At 40.5% G+C, this 16110-nt stretch overlaps 1 long non-coding RNA gene across 1 annotated transcript; it reads left to right on the top strand.

The window, feature by feature from the left end:
• Window positions 1–1169: 1169 nt before the first annotated feature.
• Window positions 1170–15032, top strand: LOC120879030. Its single transcript, XR_005724691.1, has 3 exons — window positions 1170–1245; window positions 3538–3546; window positions 14977–15032. It is a non-coding gene; the product is annotated as an uncharacterized LOC120879030 (long non-coding RNA).
• The last annotated feature ends 1078 nt before the right edge of the window (window positions 15033–16110 follow it).

Below are 16110 nucleotides of genomic sequence, written 5' to 3' on the forward strand. Positions count from 1 at the left end.
GAGACAAAGAAAATTAACAAAATAACAGATGGTTTGTATGTGTGACCTATTCTACATGTCAGAAACAATTGATTTATATAATGCCTGGCTTGTAAATAAGACTGACTCAGGAAAACTTTGTTTTCACTTTCTCCCCTTCCCCCAAGCCTTTCTGTTAAGAATTCTTTTTCCCAGATGTGTAGACCTTGAGCACCTTTCCTCCTTGCTTCTCCCCTAGACCTCTTAGAAAGTTATCCTTTTGAGGGGGACAGGGAGCCCTTTAAAAACCAAGTGAAGGGCTTCCCTGGCAGCTCAGTGATAAAGAATCCAACTGTTAATGCAGGACACGTGGGTTCCATCCCTGGTCCAGGAAGATCCTCTTGCTTCAGAGCAACTAAGCCCATGCACTGAAACTACTGAGCCTGTGATCTTGAGTCCAAGAACCTCAGCTACTGAGCCCTCGAGCCACAACTCCCGAAGCCCGCACACCCTAGAGCCCATGCTCCACAACAAGAGAAGCCACTGCAATGAGAAGCCTGCACACTACAACTTGAGGGTAGCCCCTGCTTGCTGAGACTAGGGAAAAGCCCGCTTAGCAACGAGGACCCAGCACAGCTAAAAATAAATAAATAACTGAATGAAAACTATGGACCCGCTTGACAGGAAAATATTCATGCTCATAAAATTTGTAGTTTAGGGGTTACCTGACCCCCCAGAAATACATCCATGGGCAGAGGTTTGTCAACCTCAAGGTAAGAACGCCTTTACTGAAGAGGCAATGATGGATAGCCTTTGCCCCTTTTGAAACTTGTCTACCTTTCATGTACATATAATGTCATATAGCACTTGTTTGCTTTTCGTTCACTTGTGTATTTTCTAGTCTTCCTCAAAAGCAGATTGCTGTGTGCAGAGCTCTGGATCAGGAACCAGAAAAGATGACCATTTGCCCTGATCCTTCTCAGAGGAGATAACTCAACTTATTTAACAACAGATGCGGCACAGGTACCAACCACGCACAACAGAAACTGCTCAGTGCTGAAGCTAGGGTGTGGATGCTCCCTGCCCTGGGAGCCAGGTGTCTGTAATTGGATCATAGTGAGGTATGGGGGAGTCCAAGACCACAGAAGGAGATTCTTTCGGGGCTCTGAGGGCAGTGGCTATTAACTAACTGCTATAGAAGTATTTCATGGGCTTCCCTGATGGCTTAGTGGGAAAGAATCCATCTGCCAATTCAGGTGCCACAGGAGACTCGGATTCAACCCCTGAGTGGGAAGATGCCCTGAAGAAGGACATGGCAACCCATTCCAGTATTCTTGCCTGAAGAATTCCATGAAGAAAGGAGCCTGGAGGGTTACAGTCCATGGGGTTACAAAGAGTCAGACATGACTTGGTGATTAAATAACAACATGAAAGTATTTCAGTGTTTTCTTTTGGCGGCGACAGAAATGTTCTAAAACTGCATTATGGTGATAGTTGCTCAATTGTATAAATTTACTGGAAATTATTGAATTATTTACTGGAAATTATTAATTATTCTGGGTGACCTTTATGATATGTGAATTATACCCTTAAAAAACTGCTTAAAAACAGAAAAGAATATTTTGGTATTTTAACACAGCTGTAACAGTAAGTCCTGGCTGGCCTTCAGACTGGCTCTCCCATTTAATGGTATGAGACCAAAGGCTGGTCAGGTGTCTCCCTGGGTCTACATTTTTTTCATCTGTAAAATGGTTTCTGCAAAGATTCCCAGATAATCCTTTTCCTTGCCAAAACAAACAAAAAAACCCATTATTGTGTCATATTTCTTTATATATATATGTATGTATTTTTAAAATTTGCTTCCTTGCTTTTCTTTTTTTAAAACATTTTTTTTTGAAGGATAATTGCTTTACAGAGTTTTGCTGTTTTCTGTCAAACCTCAACCTGAATCAGCCATGCTGCTGCTGCTGCTGCTAAGTCGCTTCAATCGTGTCCAACTCTGTGCGACCCCATAGACTGCAGCCCACCAGGCTCCCCCATCCCTGGGATTCTCCAGGCAAGGACACTGGAGTGGGTTGCCATTTCCTTCTCCAATGCCTGAAAGTGAAAAGTGAACGCCGTAGGTATACATATATCCCCTCCCCCTTGAACTTCCCTCCCATCTCACCCCTCTATGTTGATACAGAGCCCCTGTTTGAGTTCCCTGAGCCATACAGCAAATTCCTGTTGGCTATCTATTTTACATATGCTAATGTAAGTTTCCATTTTACTCTTTCCATACATCTCACCCTCTCCTTCCTTATCCCCATGTCCATAAGTCTGCTCTCTATGTCTGTTTCTCCACTGCTGCTCTGTAAGTAAATTCTTCAGTACCATTTTTCTAGATTCCCTATATATGCATTAGAATATGATATTTATCTTTCTCTTTCTGACTTACTTTACTCTGTATAATAGGTTCTAGGTTCATCCACCTCATTAGAACTGACTCAAATGCATTCCTTTTTATGGCTGAGGATTATTCCATTGTGTGTATGTACCATAACATCTTTATCCATTCATGTGTTGATGGACATCTAGGTTGCTTCCATGTTCTAGCTATTGTAAATAGTGCTGCAATGAACAATGGGATGCATATGTCTTTTTTATTTTGGTTTCCTCAGGGTATATGCCTAGGAGTGGGATTTCTGGGTCACATGGTGCTTTTATTCCTAGTTTTTAAAGGAATCTCCATAACGTCTTCCATAGTGGCTGTATCAATTTACATTCCCACCAACAGTGCAAGAGCGTTCCCTTTTCTCCACATCTTCTCTCTAGTATTTATTGTTTGTAGACTTTTTGATGATGGTCATTCTCACGAATTTGAGGTGATATCTTACTGTAGTTTTGATTTGCATTTCTCTAATAATGAGCAATATTGAGCATCTTTTCACATGCTTGTTAGCCATCTGTATGTCTTCTTTGGAGAAATGTCTCTTTAGGTCTTTTTCGCACTTTTTGATTGGGTTGTTTGTTTTTCTGGTGTTGAGTTGTATGAGCTGCTTGTATACTTTGGAAATTAATCCTTTGTCAGTCATTTCATTTGCTTTTATTTTCTCCCATTGAAAATTGTCTTTTCATCTTGCTTATAGTTTCCTTTGCTGTGCAGAAGCTTTTAAGTTTAATCAGGTCCCACTTGTTTACTTTTGTTTTTATTTCCATTACTCTAGGAGGTGGGTCATAGAGGCTCTTGCTTTGATTTATGTCATCGAGTGTTCTGCTGAAGTTTTCCTCTAAGAGTTTTATACTTTCTGGCCTTACATTTAGGTCTTTAATCCACTTTGAATTTATCTTTGTGTATGGTGTTAGGAAGTGTTCTAATTTCATTCTTTTACATAGAGCTATCCAGTTTTCCCAGCACCATTTATTGAAGATGCTGTTTTTGCCCCATTATATATTCTTGCCTCCTTTGTCAAATATAAGGTACCCATCAGTGCATAGGTTTATTTCTGGGCTTTCTATCTTGTTCCATTGGTCTATATTTCTGTTTCTGTTCTAGTACCATGCTGTCTTGATGACTGTAGCTTTGTAGTATAATCTGAGGTCAGGAAGGTTGATTCCTTTAGCTCCATTCTTCTTTCTTAAGACTACTTTGGCTATTCGGGGTCTTTTGTGTTTCCATATGAATTGTGAAAGCTTTTCTTCTAGTTCTGTGGAAAATGCCATTGATAATTTGATAGGGAGTGCATTGAATCTGTAGATTGCTTTTGGTGTATAGTCATTTTCACAACATTGATTTTTCTTACCCAGGAAAATGGAATATCTCTCCATTTGTTTATGTCATCTTTGATTTCTCTCTTTAGTGTTTTATAATTTTCTGTGTACAGTTCTTTTGTCTCCCTGGTGGTGGTGTTGGTTTAGTCCCTAAGTTGTGTCCAACTCTTGTGATCCTGTGGACTGTAGCCTGCCAGGCTCCTTTGTCCATGGGATTCTCCAGGCAAGAATATTGGAGTGGGCTGCCATTTTCTTCTCCAGGGGATCTTCCCGACCCAGGAATTGAACCTGGGTCTCCTGCATTGCAGGCAGATGATTTACCAACTGAACTATGAGGGAAGCCCATTACCTTTGTCTCCTTAGGTAAGTTTTTTCCTAGGTATTTAACTCTTTTCATTGCAATGGTGAATGGGATTGATTCCTTAATTTCTCTTTCTGATTGTTAGTATATAGAAATGCAAGTGATATCTGTGTATTGATTTTGTATCCTGAAACTTCGCTAAATTCACTGATTAGCTCTAGTAATTTTCTGATACTGTCTTTCAGGTTTCCTATGTACAGTATCATGTCATCTGCAAAGAGTGACGTTTACTGTTCTTTACTTCTTTTCTGATCTGGATTCCTTTTATTTCTTTTTCTTCTCTGATTGCTGTTGCTAGGACTTCCAGAACTATGTTGAATAGTAGCAGGGAAAGTAGGCACCCTTGTCTTGTTCCTGATCTTAGGGAATGTTTTCCATTTTTCACCATTGAGAATAATGTTTGTTGTAGGCTTATTATATATGGCCTTTGCTATGTTGAGGTAGGTTCCTTCTATGCCCATTTTTTGAAGAGTTTTAATCATAAATGGGTGCTGAATTTTGTCAAAGGCTTTTTTGCATCTATTGAGATTATCATATGGTGTCTATATTTCAGTTTGTTAATATAGTGTATCACACACTGATTTGCATATATTGACGAATCCTTGCATCCCTGGAATAACTTGATCATGGTGTATGAGCTTTTTGATGTGTTGCTGAATTCTGTTTGCTAAAATTTTGTTGAGGATTTTTGCATCTATGTTCATCAGAGATATTGACCTGTAGTTTTATTTTTTTGTGTTGTTTTTGTCTGGTTTTGGTATCAGGGTGATGGTGGCCTTGTAGAATGAGTTTGGAAGTGTTCCTTCCTCTGCAATTTTTTGAAAGAGTTTTGGAATGATAGGCATTAGCTCATCTCTAAATGTTTGATAGAATTCTCCAGTGAAGTCATCTGGTCCTGGGCTTTTGTTTTTTGGGAGATTTTTGATCACAGCTTCAACTTCAGTGCTTATAATTGGGCTGTTCATAATTTCTATTTCTTCCTGGTTCAGTCTTGGAAGATTGAACTTTTCTAAGAATCTGTACATTTCTTCCATGTTATCCATTATATTGCCACATAGTTGTTCATAATAGTCTATTATAATCCTTTGTGTTTCTGCATTGTCTGTTGTAACCTCTCCTTTTTCATTTCTAATTTTGTTGATTTGATTCTTCTCTCTTTTTTCCTTGATGAGTCTGGCTAAAGCTTTGTCAATTTTGTTTATCTTCTCAAAGAACCAGCTTTTAGTTTTATTAACCTTTACTATTGTTTCTTTCATTTCTTTTTCATTTATTTCTGCTCAGATCTTTATGATTTCTTTCTTTCTTCTAATTTTGGTGGGTTGTTTTTTTGTTGTTGTTGTTTTCTTTTTCCAGTTGTTTTCAGTGTTAAGTTAGGTTGTCTGTTCGATGTTTTCTTCTTTCTTGAGGTAGGATGGTATTGCTATAAACTTCCCTCTTAGAACTGCTTTTGCTGCATCCCATAGGTTTTGAGCTGTGGTGTTTTCATTGTCATTTGTTTCTAGAAATTTTTTGATTTCTTTAGTAACCTGTTGGCTATTTAGAAACATATTGTTTTATCTTCATGTGTTTGTGTTTCTTACAGTTTTTTTCTCTTTTTTTCTTGTATAGATATCTAGTCTTATAGCATTGTGGTCGAAGAAGAAGCTATATATGATTTCAGTTTTCTTAAATTTACAGAGATTTGATTTGTGACCCAAGATGTGGTCTATCCTGGAGAATGTTCCATGTGCACTTAAGAATAAGGTGTATTCTGCATTTGGATGAAATGTCCTGAAGATATCAGTGAGATCCATCTCATCTAATGTATCATTTAACACTTATGTTTCCTTAATAATTTTCTGTTTTGATGATCTGTCCATTGGTGTGAGTGGGTTGTTAAAGTCTCCTACTATTGTGTTACTGTCAATTTCTCCTTTTATGTCTGTTAGTGTTTGTCTTATGTATAGAGGTGCTTCTATGTTGGGTGCATAGATATTTACAAGTGTCACATCTTCCTCTTGGATTGACCCCTTGATCATTATGTAGTGTCCTTCTTATCTCTTGTAATCATCTTTATTTTAAGGTCTATTTTTTCTGATATGAGGATTGATACTCCAGCTTTCTTTTGCTTCCCATTTACATGGAATATATTTCTCCACCCTCTCACTTTCAGTCTATGTGTGTCTTTAGGTCTGAAGTGGGTTTCTTGTAGACAGCATATATATGGGTCTTGTTTTTGTATCCATTTAGCCAGTCTGTGTCTTTTGGTTGGAGCATTTAATCCATTTATATTTAAAGTAATTATTGATATATATATTCCTATTGCCATTTTCTTAATTGTTTGGGATTGATTTTGTAGATCTTTTTCCTTCTCTTCTATTTCTTGACTATATAAGTCCCTTTAACATTTATTGTAAAGCTGGTTTGGTGGTACTGAATTCTCTTAACTTTTGCTTGTCTGAAAAGCTCTTTATTTCTCCATCAATTTTGAATAAGATCCTTGCTGGTTACAGTAGTCTTTGTTGTAGATTTTTCCTGTTCTGTACTTTAAATATATCTTACCATTCCCTTCTGGCCTGCAGAGTTTCTGCTGAAAGATCAGCTGTTAAGCATATGGGGTTTCCCATGTATGTTACTTGTTGCTTTTCCCTTGCTGCTTTCAATATTTTCTTTGTGTTTAGTCTTTGTTAGTTTGATTAGTATGTGTCTTGGCATGTTTCTCCTTGAGTTTATTTCGTATGGGACTCTTTGTGCCTCTTGGACTTGATTGGCTATTTCCTTTTCCATGTTGGGGAAATTTTCAACTATAATGTCTTCAAAAAATTTCTCATACCCTTTCTTTTTCTCTTCTTCTTCTAGGACCCCTATAATTTGAATGTTGGTGTATTTGATATGGTCCCAGAGGTCCTCAGCTCTTTTCATTCTTACTTTATTCTGCTCTTCAGAAGTTATTTCCACCATTTTATCTTCCAGCTCACTGATTTGTTCTTCTGCTTTAGATATTCTGCTATTGATTCCTTCCAGAGTATTTCTGATTTCAGTAATTGTGTTGTCTCTGTATGTTTATTCTTTAATTCTTCTGGGTCTTTGTTAATTGATTCTTGCATTTTCTCCATTTTGTTTTCAAGGTTTTTGATCATCTTTACTATCATTATTCTGAATTCTTTTTCAGGTAGTTTGCCTATTTCCTCTTCATTTATTTGGACTTTGATGTTTCTAATTTGTTCCTTCATTTGTGTAGTATTTCTCTGCCTTTTCATTATACCTTAAAAAAAATTGTGTTTTAAGTCTCCTTTTCCCAAGTTTCAAGGTTAAATTCTTTCTTCCTTTTGGTTTCTGCCCCCCTAAGATTGGTCCAGTAGTTTGTGTAAGCTTCTTATAGGGTGAGATTTGTGCTGAGTTTTTGTTTGTTTGCTTATTTTTCCTCTGATGGGCAAGACTGAGTGAGTTGATAATTCTGTCTGCTGATGGTTGGGTTTGTATTTTGGTTTTGTTGTTGTTTAGATGAGGCATCCTGTACAGGGTGCTACTGGTGGTCAGGTTATGCTGGGTCTTGTATTCAAGTTGTTTTCTTAATGTGAGTTCTATTTGATACTCCCTATCTAGTCAAGGCTATGGTTTTTCCAGTGGTCATGTATGGATGTGAGCTTTCTTTCTTAAAAGCTGAGTGCCGAAGAATTGATGCTTTTGAACTGTGGTGTTGGAGAAGACTCTTGAGAGTCCCTTGGACTGCAAGGAGATCCAACCAGTCCATCCTAAAGAAAATTAGTCCTGGGTGTTCATTGGAAGGACTGATGTTGAAGCTGAAACTCCAATACTTTGGCCACTTGATGTGAAGAGCTAATTCATTTGAAAAGACCCTGATGCTGGGAAAGATTGATGGCAGGAGGAGAAGGGGACAACAGAGGATGAGATGGTTGGATGGCATGACCGACTCAACAGACATGGGTTTGGGTGAACTCCGGGAGTTGGTGATGGACAGGGAGGCCTGGCATGCTGCGGTTCATGGGGTCACAAAGAGTCGGACTCAACTGAGTGACTGAACTGAACTGAGGGATAGTTCTTTGGTAGTCTAGGGTCTTGGAGTCAGTGCTTCCACTCCAAAGGCTCAGGGCTTGATCTCTGGTCAGGAACAAAGATTTCACAAGTTGGTTGTTATGGCATTAAGTAACAAGAAACCAAAGATGAACCCCAGACAAACAGCAGTTACAAAATCAGGCAAATAATAATTAAAATAATGGAATATACACATATACATATACACCCATAAGCAAAGTCAAAACAGTCCAACTAAAATAAAGTACAGTAGATTGAACTGGCAAACAAAAGAAATCAAAAATTATATTTACCAGCTAAGAACAAAACTAACTAAAGCACAAACTGTAAAACAACTAAAGCAAGGTTCCAAGTGGAGGATAAAGCAACAAAAACAAAATTAACAAATATGTTGAAAGGAAAGGAAAGAAAGAATAGACATGCAATGTTAAATAGAGGTAGATGAAGATTTATATGCATTAAAGATTAACTGCAAGGGGGAAAAAACAGTAGGAAAGGCAAACAAAGGAAGAGATGTAGAAAAAATATGTTTAAAAAAATTAAAATTATAAAAAAGAGAAAAGAAGAAAAAAGGAAGAAGAAAGAAAAAAGAAAAAAAGGTAAACTCCATAGAACTGCAGAAGCTCAACACAGAGGCAGAGGTTTACAACAACAATAAAAAGTGTGACTGAATATACACATATACAGCCATTAGGAAAATCAAAACAGTCCAACAAAAAGAACACAGCAAACAAAGGAAACCAAAAATTATATCTAGCAGTTAAGAACAAAACTAACTAGAGCACAAACTAGAAAACAAAACTAAAACAAGTTGCCAATTGGGGAATAAAGCAATGAAAATAAAACTAACAAATATGCTGAGAGGAAAGAAAGAAAGATATACAAAGTTAAATAGAGGAAGATAAAGAAGATTTATATACATTAAAGGTTACTGCAAGGGGAAAGAACAGTAGGAAAGGCAAACAAAGGAATAAATGTAGAAAAAATAATAATAAGTTTAAAATAAAATTAAAGAAAGAGTAAAGAAGAGGAAAAAAAAAGGAAAACTCCAGAGAACTGCAAAAACCCAACACAGAGGCAGAGGTTTATAACAACAATAAAAAGTGTAACCGATATACACATATACATATACACCCATAACAAAATCAAAACAGTCCAACAAAAATTAAGTACAATACATTGACCCAGAGAACAAAGGAAACCAAACATTATATATACCAGTTAAGAACAAAACTAACTAACTGAAGCAGAAACTGGAAGATAAAACTAAATCAAGGTGCCAATTGGGGAATAAAGCAATGAAAATAAAACTAACAAATATGTTGAGAGGAAAGGAAAGAAAGAAAGATATGCAAAGTTAAATAGAGGCAGATAAAGAAGATTTATATACATTAAAGACTAACTGCAAGGGGAAAAGAACAGTAGGAAAAGCAAACAAAGGAATAAATGTAGAAAAATAATAATAGGCTTAAAAAATGTAAACTAAGATTAAAAAAAGAGAAAAGAAAAAATAAAAAAAGGAAAACTCCACAGAACTGCAAAAGCCCAATGTAGAGACAGAGGTTTATAACAATAAAAAATGTGACAGAAAAAAAGAAAGAAAAAGGCTCAAAAGCTTAATTAGATTTCATAGTGCCAATGAAACCAACAACTACAACAGCTGGAGGCGGGGCGGGGCGGGGGAGGAAAAAAGAAAAAAATACCCAAAAGAATCTACAGAGCAAGTCAAAACATAAGAAAAATAAATGTTTTTCTTGAGTCTCTGTTAGAGTCCTTTCCCTCACTGGGTATCACAGTCCCCCTCACCTCCCTAGGATGCGCTCCAATACTGTGCTGATCTTTGGACCTGTTGTGGGGTAGCTCAGATTCTAATCTTGTCCTACACCTGTGTGTTCTTGCCTCCAATGTCCACAGCTATCAGAATTTGTGCACTTTCTTTTGTGGGAGCTCTCAATGTCCTTTTATATATTCCATAGACACAGAATCTGCTTAGTTGATCGTGTGGATTTAATCTGCAGTTTGTACAGCTGGTGGGAAGGTTTTGAGTCGTCTTCCTTAGCCACACACTGCCCCTGGGTTTCAATTGTGGTTTTATTTCCACCTCTGCATGTGGGCCTTCCACTGGGGATTGCTCCTGAGGGTGCCCTGGAGGGTTTGGGTTTGCCCCTGTGAGGGCCAGGTGTGGAGGTGGTACAGCTGCCTGGGTCGCAGGGGTTCTGGTAGCACCAGGGGAGTTGGCATCTAGGGAAGCAGGAAAGAGTGCTCTAGAAGGGTATGGCAACCAGTACTGGCCAATATGCTCCAGTATTCTTGCCTAGAGAAACTCCTGACAGAGAAGCCTGGCAGGCCACAGTCCACACGGTCGCAAAGAGTTGGACACGACTGAAGTGACCTCGTGCACATAGAAACAAGATTTCTTTTTGCCTGTGGCAGCTCTGCCCCCGTGCGAGTTGAGCATGAAAGTGGCATGGCTGCTTGCCTTGTGGGTACCCTGGTGGCACAAAGTGTGCAGGGACATGGACTGCCTCTGCCCCAGGAGTTACAGCCCTATCTTAGCCTTTTTTCGAGCCTCTTGTAGCTGGCGATCAAAAGGCTTCTTCGGCCAGTCTTTCTCTGCAGCTCCGCCTGTTCAGGCACTTAGAGGGCTCCCTTGCCTGGGGTCCTTCTCTGTTGTTTGGCGTGTTGGGCACATAGAGGGGCCCCACTGGCTGGGGTCCTACTCTGTAGTTCAGTGCATCAGGCACGTTTGATGGGCCAGCCTCGCTATTGTTCAGATGCCAGATGCTGGCGTGTGGGGACAGAGGCTGTGGTGATGGCTCCGCCCTCCATGCGTGACTCAGCAGTATCGCCTTGCTTCCATGGCTGCCCAGCTTTCCTCCACAGGCATTTCCCACCACGATCTCCTCCCTCACATCCCCTTGATCGTCTCTCCACAGTCAACAGCAGCCCTCACCTTGGGATGGCTCCAGAGTCCCTAAACTCCAGCTCCCAGCTGCTGTGCCTTCCAGGGGACCAGCCTCCCTGTTCATGGTATGCATGCCTGCAACAAGGACTGTCTGATTCTCATTCCATTTAGGCTGCCACAGATTAGCTGTTTCACTCTCAGCTTCAAATGTTTCCCCTCTGACTCAGACAGTTGCCCTGATGTGGGGATCGGACCCATGCTTCAGTTCCCCCACCCGCTGAGGGTAGGTCCAGTCCTATTAACATTCTTATTTTTCCCCCTAGTTCCTTTGTCCTACCAAGTTTTGCATGGTTCTGTATATTCTTTTCTGCTGGTCAGGTACTCCTGTCCGCTCTCAGCTGGTGTTCTGCATGTACTTCTGTGTCTGAATGTGTATTCTTGATGTGTCCATGGAGAGAGATGTACTCCATGTCCACCTACTCCTTTGCCATCTTGTTCTCAAGACTCATCATATTTCATATTGTCCTTTTTCACTTGCTTATTAAGCTGTCATGGCCCAAACACATATATATCCTTCCTCTACTGCTTTAGGGGGAACTCATTTGCCAATGCAGGAGAGGTAAGGGGCTTGAGTTCAATCCCCGGGTCAGGAAGATCCCCAGGAGGAGGGCATGCAACCCACTCCAGTATTCTTGCCTGGAAAATCCCATGGACAGAGGAGCCTGGTGGGCTACAGTCCATGGGGTCACAAAGAATTGAACGCAACTCAGTGACTTAGCACAGACACACTGCTTAGGAGGGACAGCAGCCTTGGTGATTCTGTCCCTGCCTGGCAGTTCTTTCTTATCTTATGACTCTACCTCCTGCCTCCTTTCCTCATTATTTCACCCCCCCTTTTTCTCTCCCCCTTTTTCCCTGATCACCATTTAACACCTGTTCAAAAAGGCACTAGACTTGACCTCCGAAGAGCTAGATTTTGAATCCTAACTCAACTCCCTCTTAGTTCTGTGACTTGCAGGTGGTCACTTAAATTTCTCTGAACCTTAGTTTCATTATCTGCAAAATGGGGATAAAAATGCCAACATGTGTTGAACTCCAGATATGATCATGGATGTGAAGGAGCTTGGTGAACTATACAGTACCCACCGATGAGAGGCGAAGCCTGTTGTTCATTGTTCAGTTGCTAAGTCATGTCCGACTCTTTGTGACCCCATGGACTGTAGCATGCTAGGCTTCCCCATCCTTCAACATCTCCCAGAGTTTGCTCAAACTCATGTCTGTTGAGTCAGTGGTGCCTTCCAACCATCACATCCTCTGTCGTCCCCTTCTCCGCCTGCCCTCAATTTTTCCCAACATCAGGGTCTTTTCCAGTGAGTCGCCTCTTTGCATCAGGTGGCTAAGTATTGGAGCTTCAGCTTCAGCATCAGCCTGTTTTTTTTGTTTGTTTGTTTTTTCAGTGGCGGGAAGGTTGAACTGGGTCTTCCTTGCTGCGCACAGGCTTTCTCTAGTTGCAGCAATGAAGGTTACCCTTTGTTGTGGCGCGTGAGCTTCTCATTGCGGTGTCTTCTCTTGTTGCACAGCACAGGCTCTAGGCATGAGTGCTTCAGTGGTTGCAGCACACAGACCCAGTAGTTGTGGCTTGAAGGCTCTAGTGCGTGGACTCAGAAGTCTGCTGCATGGACTTCATTGCTCCATGGCATGTGGAATCTTCCCTGACCAGGGAGCAAACCCTGCCTTGGCAGGCAGATTCCTATCTATTGCACCAGCAGGGAAGTCCAATGCCTAGCTTTTCTTCTGAATTACTCTGTTCTTTGTGCAGTAAACAGATGAGATGTTGGGTAGAGATGAGAAATGGGGTATATGACAGTGACTGAGAAATACCCATACCAAGATTCCAAAATTTCATACCACTTTGTGAACATGGAAGAGGCTAGACAAAGTGCTCTGAACTGAACTTGCCATAGACAAACATTCAGGGTTGAAATCTTGTCTCTCTCTGCCTTACTCAGTGTGCTTCTCCACATGGCATCCTCCCAGACCTGCCCTTATTAATGAGAATAACAAGGACAGCTGCCTGGGATTGAATATTTATATGTGCCACACAAGCACATGAGAGGCACTTATATTTCCCGTGTGATTTAACCTTTAACACAGCACTGTGAGGGACATAAAACAATTCCCATTTTATAGGAGAGGAAACAGGCTTAGTGAGGCTAGGTAATTTGCCAGAGTCACCCAGCTTCTGAAAAGAACAGTCAGAACTTTACCTTGAAAACTAACTCTATTACATTACAGATTGAGTTCTTTAACTAGTACACCTATTGTCCTTCCAAATCCATTCTCTTAATGACCCATACCAGTGAGGTTTTAAAATGAAAATAACTCTAATCAAATTGATTCATTTTAAACTATGAAACCTAATAGGGAGGGTAGACTTTACATTGTGCTAAGAATATCTGATGCCCCTAAATAGATATAATTGGTGAATTTTCAGACATTTAACAAAATTTTTAAAAATGTGGCAATTTTGTCCCCAAAGCATATATTGAATACCAGGCATTGGAGATGCAAGATGATAAAGATAGTCACCTTATTTACATCACTTGCAAACAGGGAAACAGATGAAAGGGGGGATGGATTTTGAAAGAATATGGAAAAGGCTACTTCCTGGCTATGTTGGGGCTATAACTGAGGGGCACCTGAGCTTGCCTAGGAGCTGAAGATGACTGCCTGCAAGAGTTAAGGCCTGACCAGAGCTGAACAGAAGAGAGGTGTGCCGGGCAGAGGGAACATGAACCATGTAAATAGTGTCTACAGTGGGTGACAAACACTTTGGTGTCACCCAGTAGAAATTGATGGAAGGAGGTGGGAGACAAGAGGCAGGCAAGATCTGGTCACGGAAGGCTTTGTTGGCTGGCGAGCCTGGGCTTTATCTCAGAAACCACTTGACAAATACGAGTTATCTTCAAGTGGATATGGTGAGGCCAGATTTGTATTTTGAAATGGCTGCTCTGGTGGCTGAACAGATTTGGTCAGGTAAGATCAGAAAAGAAGGCTATTTGTAAGGGCCTGACAGGTGGAGGATGAGAGCTTGGACTAGGGCATGTAGGGAAAGGATATTAATTCCTTAATATATTTAGGAAGGGGAACAGACAGGACTGAGATTTGTGGCAGGTGTGGGACAAGGAAGGAGTTGAATCCCAGGTTTCTGATTTGAAAACAGGGGAGTTGGTAGAGACAGGAGAAATGAAAATAGAAGGGAAAGAAAGAATCGTTCCATTTTGCATATAGCTGAGGATTTAGTTTCCCACAGGTCATCTGTCGTGCCTTTTAAAAATGAAAGTTGTAAAATCTACCTCAATCGAAATCACTAGGAAATCCTGAGAACAGAGACAGAACTGAGGTTGAGGCCCTTTTTCTGTACATCTCTGTGGTGAGCAGTTTGACCTCCAGTCAGGGAATGCTCTGGCTGCCAGTGGTTAGGACTGCATGCTCCCGTTCCAGGGCTCCCAGGTTTGGTCCATGGTTAGGGAAGTAAGATCTCACATGCCAGCATGTGGCAAATAATAATAATAATAATTTTTGTTTTTGTTTCCATGACTCTAGGAGACATATCAAAAGAGATATTGCTGTGATTTATGTCAGTGTTGTGCCTATCTTTTCCTCTAAGAGTTTTATAATATCCAGTCTTACATTTAGGTCTTTAATCCATTTTGAGTTTATTTTTGTGTATGGTGTTAAAAAATGTTCTATGTTCATTTTTTTTTATGTGCAGCTGTCCAGTTTCCCCAGTACCATTTATTGAAGAGACTATCTTTTCTCCATTGCTTAGTCTTGCCTCCTTTGTCATTGATTAATTGACCACAGATGCATGGGTGTGGCGTCCCAGGCGGCGCTAGTGGTAAAGAACCCACCTGCCAATGCAGGAGACTTAAAGAGACTCAGGTTTGATCCCTGGGTTGGGAAGATCCCCTGGAGGAGGCCATGGCAACCCACTCCAGTATTCTTGCCTGGAGAATCTCATAGGCAGAGAAGCCTGGTGGGCTACCATCCATGAGATTGTAAAAGAGTCAGACACGACTGAAGGAACTTAACAGGTGCATGGGTGAGAATAAACAAATAAATGCAATACAACTACACCTCCAGGAGGGTGGCTAAAATAAAAATGTCAATACTGAGTGTTGGTTGGTAAGAATGTAGAGTAACCAGAATTTTCATACACTGCTGGGTGAAAGCATAAATTGGGACAACTTAGGAAACCGTTAGCCAAAAGCATGCAAAGTCAAACATCTGCATTCTCTATGAATCTGCAACTTTACTTCTGGGTTTTATATAAAATGTGTATATATGAGTCCGAAAAGCCATGTACAAAAAATTTCATAGCACTATTTTTTGTAACAGCCCCAAATTGGAGACAACTTAAATGTCTATCAACAGTGGAATGAATAAATAAATTTATACTGTGTTATGTCAGTTATATATCAACAAAACTGGGAAAAATAAGCAATAACCCTTCCTTTCCTGAAGAGGAGCAACTTCCTATTGAGTTAAAAAAAAAATCTGAGATCTCTAAATGATGTCAGTTTCTTGTCTAGTACTCTTGTGATCCCATCAAGGACTAATTATAAAGTTAAACTTCTGTAAGGCCTTAACTGTGGGCTTCCCTGGTGAGTCAGACAGTAAAGAATCCCCCTGGCAATGCAGGAGATGTAGGTTTGATCCCTGGTTGGGAAGATCCCCTGGAGAAGGAAATGGCAACCCACTCCAGTACTCTTGCCTGGAAAATCCCCTGGACAGGGAAGCCCAGCAGGCTACAGTCCATGGGGTCAAAAAGAGTCAGACACGACTGAGCAACTAACACTTAGGTGGAAAAAGGAGATGGTAGGGGGAAAAAATGGGGAAGGAAATGGCAACCCACTCCAGTACTCTTGCTTGGAAACTCCCATGGACAGAGGAGCCTGGTAGGCTGCAGTCCATGGGGTCGCTAAGAGTCGGACACGACTTCACTTTCACTTTCACTTTTCATTTTAATGCATTGGAGAAGGAAATGGCAACCCACTCCAGTGTTCTTGCCTGGAGAATCCCAGGGATGGGGGAGCCT

This window comes from Oryx dammah, unplaced genomic scaffold (assembly GCF_014754425.2).
Source record: "Oryx dammah isolate SB20612 unplaced genomic scaffold, SCBI_Odam_1.1 HiC_scaffold_19, whole genome shotgun sequence".
In the NCBI taxonomy this organism is placed as follows: domain Eukaryota; kingdom Metazoa; phylum Chordata; class Mammalia; order Artiodactyla; family Bovidae; genus Oryx; species Oryx dammah.